Consider the following 9,064-nt stretch of genomic DNA (forward strand, 5'->3'; position numbering starts at 1 on the left):
GTATTCTTGTCTGGAGAATCCCCATGGACAGAGGAGCCTGGCGGGCTACAGTCCACGGGGTCACAAAGAGTCGGACACGACTGAGCAACTAAGCATAGCAGAGCACGTTTCATATTGTACAATATTTTTTCTGATGATGCCCTTCATTGACCTGTTTGGGGATAGTATCAACCTGGGCATGGAAAGAAATGAGGGTAGTTCTTTTGTTACAAAACGATGGACAGGGAGGAGTCCTTCCTGGTGGATGGGTTTCAACGAGGCAGGTGTTAACCCAGAATGAATGGTGGAGCTGGGCTCACAGTTCAGGTCAGGGCTCTGAGGTAACATTTTACTGGGAGAGCAATAATTATGAAGCAGGATAGGCAGTGCATGGAGAATAATCTGAGTGAAAACCATCTCCAGAATGCTGGCCTCCAAAGTGAAACTTTCTATGTTACAGAACCCAGATCTTCTTAATTGAAGGGAAGGGTTGGGGGTGGGGGTGGAGGAGCTTGTTAGATGAGTTTATGTCTAAACTGAAAGCTGTGTGCTCTGGCTGAATAGAAGTCTTGTGCAAAGAACTGGTATTTGCTTCGGTCAAGGCCTTTGAGGGAGTGAGAAAGAGCTGGGTCAGTTCCTCCCTATCAGCTTAGTTAGGAGGGCTAGCTGGAGATCTGGGGCCTTGGGTTTCTAGAAATGAATTATTGGGATATACGACAGATACAGACAAGGAGTAGATGGTATGCAATGTGGAATAAATAGGTCCTGAGACTGACACATGTACAATCACTTCAACAGCACCCTTACTTCTGAATCATTTGTCTCCTCCCGCAATGGGGTGATGCCCTTGGAATACCATCATCTCTCAGGCAGCATGCTGTGACCAGATCTTTGCAAAAATGAGACTGAAATTAAGGAATGAAGGCTATGGAGGCAGCCCTGCTTTTCTTCAATATAGTTTTCTTATTGCACAAACATTTTCTGTATTGTTGCTGTCATTGTCCTCCAATCCAACATAGCCAACCAAAACAGTACTTCTGCCTTGCTCATCATCAACACAGTGAAGCTCTGTTCTCTTCTCATTCCCTCTACCCACTCACCCATCTCTCTCTCACATCAGATCTTGAAAATCTGCACTACGAGTTCAGAAAATGATGCTGCTTCTGCACCCATGACCCCAGGCTACCATTTTTCTCCAAGTTTTACTGAATGTTTAATGTTGATCAGAATTCTGGTCACAAACAACCTTGAAATGTTACGATCAAGATTACTGAGAAGCCTTATCTTCTCTTGCTTCCCTCTCTTGCAATCCTCCTCCTGTTGATTCCCTCACTTACCAAACATTTATGTACTGACTTGGGTCTCATGGCCAGTGGGGCACTGATGATACAGAGTCTCCATGACAGGCTCCCACCAATTGCCTTGGACCTGTGGCCCCCTCCACTGGGGTTTCTTGTCTTGGCTACAGCCAGCTGATCATCCCTACTTTTCATCCTCGCTGCTGATTGCTTTTCAGTGCTCTGTCCCTTCTCTTTTCTCTCTCATCACTTCCCCTAAGCTTCCTGAATTTCTCTAAGACTAGTTACTCATCCAAAGATATCACCCAGAAAGAGGGCACCCCTTTCCTGTCTGTGATCAGCCAGTCTTGCAAACACAGTCCCAAGCTGTAACCCTCACATCATTCTGCTGTTGCTATTGCTTAGGCTGTATTTCTTCACCTCCAGAGGTACCTATCTTACTTTATTATGCTTTTTTTAACAACACTTTCAGGATCAGTTCTACTACAGACAAACAGGACTAGTAAAAGAGGCACTGTTACATGAACGTGGCCCGGGAGAGGCACCTCGCTTTGGAGTTGGAGAGATCCAGTTTCAAATCCTGATAAACTGCAGTGCATACATGATCAGTCACTTCAGTTGTGTCCGACTCTTTGTGACCCCATGGACTGCAGCCCACCAAGCTCCTCTGTCTATGGAATTCTCCAGGCAAGAATATTGGAATGGGTTGCCATGCCCTCCTCCAGGGGATCTTCCTGACTCAGGAATTGAATTCACGTCTCCTGTGTCTCCTGCATTGCTGGCAGATTCTTTACTGCTGAGCCGCCAAAGAAGCCCAATCAACTGCAGTAGGAGATGAAAAGCCTTTGGTGAGTCATTTAACTCTCCGTGGCCTCCACTGCCATATCTGCAAAGTGGGTTTGGCAATTCTTACCTCAAATGTTTGTTTTGATCAGGGTTCAATATATAAAAAGCCTTACACATAGAAGGCACCCTGAAAGTCAATGTTCCTTCACTGACGTACCCCTTTGCACCCCCCTATACAGGTGATACAGATGATGGCTATGGTAAATGGGAAAGAGAGGGGACATGGCTGGCAAAGTAAAGCTGATAGCAATGAACAGAATAACTGCAAATGGCACTTCATACTACCAGGACTGTTCTCTTATAAAAATCTAAAGATTAAGAAGGTTTTTAAAAAAATAACTAAATTACTTCCACAGAAGCAGCAAAAAGCAGAAGAAAGAGGTTGCCAGGACAAAGTGAGCAAAAAAATCATGTTGCAACATGAGCAACAAAATGAGTACTAAGTCATGTTATTTAAGCGTCCCACAAAGAAACAGGATATAAGGAAACAAGTGTGTGAGAAAGACTTGGCCTTATGCACAGAGCTGACACATATGCAAAAACCTAGACCAGATTCCCATTTTAAACAGGAACTTGCAGACTAAGTGGACCCTTCCTGAAAGTGAGGCAGTTCTTGTGTACAAAGTCATCCTGTGACCCCAGCACCATGACACACACACAATGCCTGCTTGAGTGAAGCCACAAGGAGAGCAACATGCCACAGACAGACAGAGGACCAGGCTGGTCTGACCTCCATGTGCCGATTCAAACCCAAGACACAATATCCTCTAAGGAATCTGCACACTAACATTTTATTAAACTCCTCCTCGGCTGCCAGGCAAGTGAAGTGAACCACACAGGGGTGGTGCACGCCTCACAAGGTAGACTAGCGCTCTCTCTCTCTGCAAATACCCGAGGAGAGAGTTCAGACGTTCCTGCTGGAGTGAAGAAAAGCACCTGTGTTTCAGTGAAACAGGATGGCTTTCCACCGTCTAAAGATGCCATCAATCTATCAGCTTAAAATTCAAAGGAACATATTCCAAGAAAATTGAAAATCAGGCTGGGGCCAGGAGAACAGAATCCACACCATTTCTTGACTCCTTCCCAGAAAGACAATGGGAACCAAACTGGACACTTGTCACTTTATCCTCCCCATTTTTCTTACTTGTCGAACTTTTGAAAAGATCTTCTACATAGTTCTCTCTCTGGACGAACAGATTTTTTAGTCCAGTTTATGGCTAAACACTACTCCATGAGGTCATTTTTTCTATGATTTGTTGGACATTTTTATGTGGCTTTTACTGAGAACAGCTGAAAGTGAATTATCTTGGAGAAGCCTCTGGGATTCTATAATTCTCCAGTGCTCTTTCCCATCAGGATGATATATTCCAAGACAATTCTCAACCAGGAAGGACCTGATGCGCAGACTTCTAATGAGCTTCGGCTGTTGTCTCACAGAGCCAGGTGGGGTGGGACAGTGGGAAGGACCAGGTGGTCGAGGCTTAAATCTACTCTTAAGTGATGGGGACAAAGGATCCCACCTTGCTGGGAGGAGATTATAAAACGTAAGAGGTGGGGACTTCCCTGGTGGTCCAGTGGTTGAGACTTTGCCTTCCAAAGCAGAGGATGTCGGTTTGATCCCTGGTTGGGGTGCTAAGATCCTACATGCCTTATGGCCAAAAAACCAAAACACAGAACAGAAGCAATATTGTAACAAAGTCAATAAAGATTTTTAAAAACGGTCCATATTAAAAAAAAATCTTTAAAAAAAGTGTAAGAGGTGATGATGTCTTCTGAGATTCTCTGAGTCTGATAGTCTAGGATGTTACAACTTCTGCTCTAACTTTCCATATACAGATGCCATGAAGCTCAGGACACACATTCTCAGAACCAAAGGCTTGCTCTAGATTTAATCAGAGACAAGAGGGAGAAACACAGACATGAACTGAACAAAGTCAGTTTAAATGATCAGGGACACACAGACAAGGATAATAATGGGTAGAAAAAAAGGATCTGCTTAAGCCTTTCTTTGAAAAACCCTTGAAAAATCACGCCATCGCTTGGAGACTACATGCCAATACGAATAATTCAGGTGAATTCTTTAAGTGCACCAGAAGACACTTCCTAGGAGCTAGAATATACTAATTAATCAAAGAAAGCATGATTTCTCAGCTCACCCCTTCAGCTCTACCAACCCCTTGCCAATAAGTAATCACCCTCAACAGAGCTATCAGGAAGCGAAACACACACTGAAGTAGGACATAGTAGACACAGTGCCTGTAACCCACTTCAATGACGGTATTAATTCATGTACCACATGATCTAGAAATAAGAAAGCAAGGGTGGGAAGACTGGTGGGGTGAAGTTCATCCTGCTGACTTTGAGTAGGAGGTGCCAGGATAGGAGCAGGTTTGCATTTTTGAAAGAACACTCAGTAGGTTTCATCAGCTTCCCCTGCACACACACTTAACAAGATGCACAAACAGGATATGCCTACTCGGCTTCCTTGTTTGCTTTTAAGGTGACTTCACTGAAAAAGAGGCATCAAAGGATGTTCTTGCTACGTCACCAGATTTTTAAAAGTCTTGTTTACAGTGCTACTGTACAACTGTGACTGAAATCTTGAATTTTCTCATCTTTGTTCCTTTCTCCATGCTTTCATATTTTTCTATCTTCTTTTGTTTATTCCTTGCCATGATTCTCATGATTCAGCTTTTAAAAAAAAATTATTTTTTTTAATGTGGACCATTTTTAAAGTCTTTACTGAACTTATTACAATATTGCTTCTGTTTTATGTTTTGTTTGTTTGTTGGCCATAAGTCATGTGGGATCCCAGCTCCCTGACCAGGGATGGAACCCTAACCCCCTGCATTGGAAGGCAAAGTCCTAAGTATTAGACCACCAGGGAAGTCCTGATTCAACTTTGTAATAGTAATGTTTTGTGTAAAATGTTGTGTGTCTTGAACTGTTGGGTGAAAGAGCTGGGTAAACCTAGAAAATACTCACAGATAATGTTAGTAAGAAAAGTGAGGGTGGAGGTAGACAAATGCAGCCTACAGCTGGTTCCCAGTCAGAGTGGCAGGTCCCATGAAGTTGCAGGCTCACGACTTGGGGCTGTCAGTTTCAGCAAACTGCTTCCTCATAGTCCAGGAGGCTGACATCCCTCCTATTTTCTGATAGAGCTGTGCTCTGGTGAGTTCTGCATATGGACCACTCTCGCTTCTCTTCTTGGGGAAAAGAGGAGGAAGGGAGGGGGCATTCAACAAACCAACCAGACTCAAACAGCACATGTAAATGAACACAGGAAATATGATTATGTAAACCAGTGTTCTGAGGCTGTCCTTATTTGCCATATGAACAATACCCATTGTACTTCTACATGGTTGGGGGGTCCCTATATCTGTTAAGGAATCCCTTTTAGTTAATAAGATAAGAAAAAGAAAATTAATATAGGAAAGAGAATAGGAAGACAGATGGTCATAAAATCGATAAGATCCTTGTTTTAGATAGAATTATACCAGACTCTCAGTAAAAGAGACCCTCCAAAATAGGGGTTTAAATAGCAGAGAAGTTTATTTTGCTTTCATAGAAAAGAAATCAGGGTCAGGAAGGACCATATGGAGGTTTTTCTTTCATCAGGAACCATGCTCTTTCCTTTCCATCAGTCCTTCCATGTGGTCCTCCTCCTCCTCTAAGTCCAAAATGGTGCTGGTATTCCAGCCATCACACTTATGCTCCAAGGAAGAAGATGGAGAAAGGGGTGGAGAAGGGTGTGACCTATCTTTTTTAAGACTTCCTAGAACTTCTTACATATCATTGGACATAACCAAGCCACATGGTCAAGGAAGCTGGGGAACACAGCTTTTGGCCTGTAGCAATGTGGCTTTCAGGTAACTGGAGAAGAAGGAAAAGGAAGCTCTTTGATGGCCAACTAGCAATCTCTCTCCGATATAATGAAGGCTTTGCAAGCTTCCTTATTTTCTGAGGCTGTATAATATAAAGATCAGCAGCATATGCAAATAGAAACAAAAAGAGCCCTATTATGGTAAAGTGCAATAATAGTATTCTTCTGAGTTTAAGAAAAGTCATATAGGTCCTCGATCTCATAGGACTCAGTGATGTTTTCTAATGATTTAATGTCATTCACAGGAAAGGGGTAATATATCACATGGTGTTGCAGAGACATCTCACTGAGCCCAGTGGTAGCAAATATTTTCAATCAATAGCTTTGGACAACAAAATTGACATGAAATCCTCTAACCTGTATTTAATACTAATCCAGTGGCCTGAGGTGTGAAGAAGGAAGGAGGGAGACAGAACAAACATTTTGGACAGCAAAAAAATGATTTCATAAAAGAGCTACTAAGAATTAATTAAGACATTGTCACAAGGGGACAATAATTAAATGGCTTCCTAAAATATAATTAAAGTATTACTGGTTGGTACAACCTAGCAATTGATATTAAATATCTTAAAATTTTGTAAGGCTCAAACCCAACAATTTCATTTCTAGAAATTTAGCTTCAGAAAAATAGCCATGGATATATTTAAGAGACCTATATATGTCGATATTCATCAAGATTATTTATTCCAGTAAATAAGTGGGAAAAAAACCCTTCCACATCTAACAAGAGGGGATTGGTTGAGAAATGCTGATCCAGCCATTCTAATGTAACCATTAGAAAGCAGGTGGTTAATAAGATTAAGTCATGGAAAACAGTCGTAATTGAAGGAATCTTCTCGACCTAGGGATTGAACCTGGGTCTATTGCATTGCAGGCAGATTTTTTACTGTCTTGAGCCACCAGGAAAGCCCTACCATATAAAGCATAAAAGGGAATTACAAAACAAAATGTGTATTGTGATCCTATTTTTTGTTTAAAAATCAAAGAACATATATTACCACATATACCTAAATATAAGGTAGCCTCAAATAAAAGATCTTCCATTTTATCAATGAGAATACAAAAACAGTAAAGAAAAGTTTTGTTAACTCAAGTTTATAAACTTTTAGGAATGTGATGAAAATATAATATTTACTTCATATTTATATTACAAGTTGCATCCATATAGAATAATTGATTGGTTTGTAAAATTTTTTGAAATCATATTTTATGTAAAAGTGTTGTTCAAGTGTTATACACTCATCTTCAATGTCTTCATTATTGGTAGAATTCCTTTCTAATCATCTGATACTTCTCACTGTCAGTGATAGACTCTTTGACTTAGTAGGTGATGCTGTCTCTGAAAATTTGATCCTGAGTGAGAAATACACATTTGCATCCGATTAAGAAAACTGGTATTATTATTTGATCTGTATGTGATCTTCATTGCTCTTAAAAGTGCTCATTTAAAGACTTGTTCTTGATGGCATCCAACCCAGCCTGTGAAGTCACGTTTTCAGGTAGGAGGTTCATGCTTTCATCACTTACTTTTAGAGCAATTCAACCACTTGACTTCTACAAAGACCTAAACCTTGCACTGATAGGGGTGATTTCAGGATAATAAGTCTTTGTCCAGACAGTACCCTGTTGCTCAAAATACAATTATTAAGAGAATGCCCATTGTATGAGAGACTTTGTAGGAACCTGAAGATAAGACAATACCCACTTTTAAGATGGATAATATCTGGCTAAACAAAACCCCCTTTTTGCCTTATATTAGATGTAGTTCATGTACATATAGAGAAAAAAAAAAAGGATGACAATTTCTATAAACTCTTTAGTGGCTACTGCCGTGTAAGAAGATTATTCTGAGAGAGTTACACTTCCTTCTGTTTGCTTCTCTTTATTCTAAAGTTTCTTCAATGAACTAGAATGAATATCATCATCAGAGAAATAGTGTTAAGAACAAAAGGGAACAACTGACAAAGAATTAATCTCCAAAATATATAAGCAGCTCATACAGCTCAATACCAGAAAAATGAACAACCTAATCAAAAAGTGGGCAAAGGAACTAAACAGGCATTTCTCCAAAGAAGATATACAGATGACTAATAAACACATGAAAAGACGCTCAACATCATTCATCATTCAGTTCAGTTCAGTTCAGTCGCTCAGTCATGTCCGACTCTTTTCGACCCCATGAATCGCAGCACGCCAGGCCTCCCTGTCCATCACAAACTCCAGGAGTTCACTCAGACTCACGTCCATCGAGTCAGTGATGCCATCCAGCCGTCTCATCCTCTGTCATCCCCTTCTCCTCCTGCCCCCAATCCCTCCCAGCATCAGAGTCTTTTCCAAGGAGTCAACTCTTCGCATGAGGTGGCCAAAGTACTGGAGTTTCAGCTTTAGCATCATTCCTTCCAAAGAAATCCCAGGGCTGATCTCCTTCAGAATGGACTGGTTGCATCTCCTTGCAGTCCAAGGGACTCTCAAGAGTTTTCTCCAACACCACAGTTCAAAAGTATCAATTCTTCAGCGCTAAGCCTTCTTCACAGTCCAACTCTCACATCCATACATGACCACAGGAAAAACCATAGCCTTGACTAGATGGACCTTTGTTGGCAAAGTAATGTCCCTGCTTTTCAATATGCTATCTAGGTTGGTCATAACTTTCCTTCCAAGGAGTAAGCGTCTTTTAATTTCATGGCTGCAGTTACCATCTGCAGTGATTTTGGAGTCCCAAAAAATAAAGTCTGACACTGTTTCCACTGTTTCCCCATCTATTTGCCATGAAGTGATGAGACCGGATGCCATGATCTTCATTTTCTGAATGTTGAGCTTTAGGCCAACTTTTTCACTCTCCACTTTCACTTTCACCAAGAGGCTTTTTAGCTCCTCTTCACTTTCTGCCATAAGGGTGGTGTCATCTGCTTATCTGAAGTTATTGCTATTTCTCCCAGCAATCTTGATTCCAGCTTGTGTTTCTTCCAGCCCAGCGTTTCTCATGATGTACTCTGCAGAGAAGTTAAATAAGCAGGGTGACGATATACAACCTTGATGTACTCCTTTTCCTATTTGG

At 41.3% G+C, this 9,064-nt stretch overlaps 1 protein-coding gene across 3 annotated transcripts in view; it reads right to left on the bottom strand.

Moving 5' to 3' along the window:
• The window catches only part of BACH2 (BTB and CNC homology 1, basic leucine zipper transcription factor 2), a 307,416-nt gene that overhangs the window by 212,596 nt on the left and 85,756 nt on the right, over window positions 1-9,064 (bottom strand). The gene's annotated exons all lie outside the window — the stretch shown is intronic.

This window comes from Bison bison, unplaced genomic scaffold, assembly GCF_000754665.1.
Source record: "Bison bison bison isolate TAMUID 2011002044 unplaced genomic scaffold, Bison_UMD1.0 scf7180017864035, whole genome shotgun sequence".
NCBI classification, from domain to species: domain Eukaryota; kingdom Metazoa; phylum Chordata; class Mammalia; order Artiodactyla; family Bovidae; genus Bison; species Bison bison.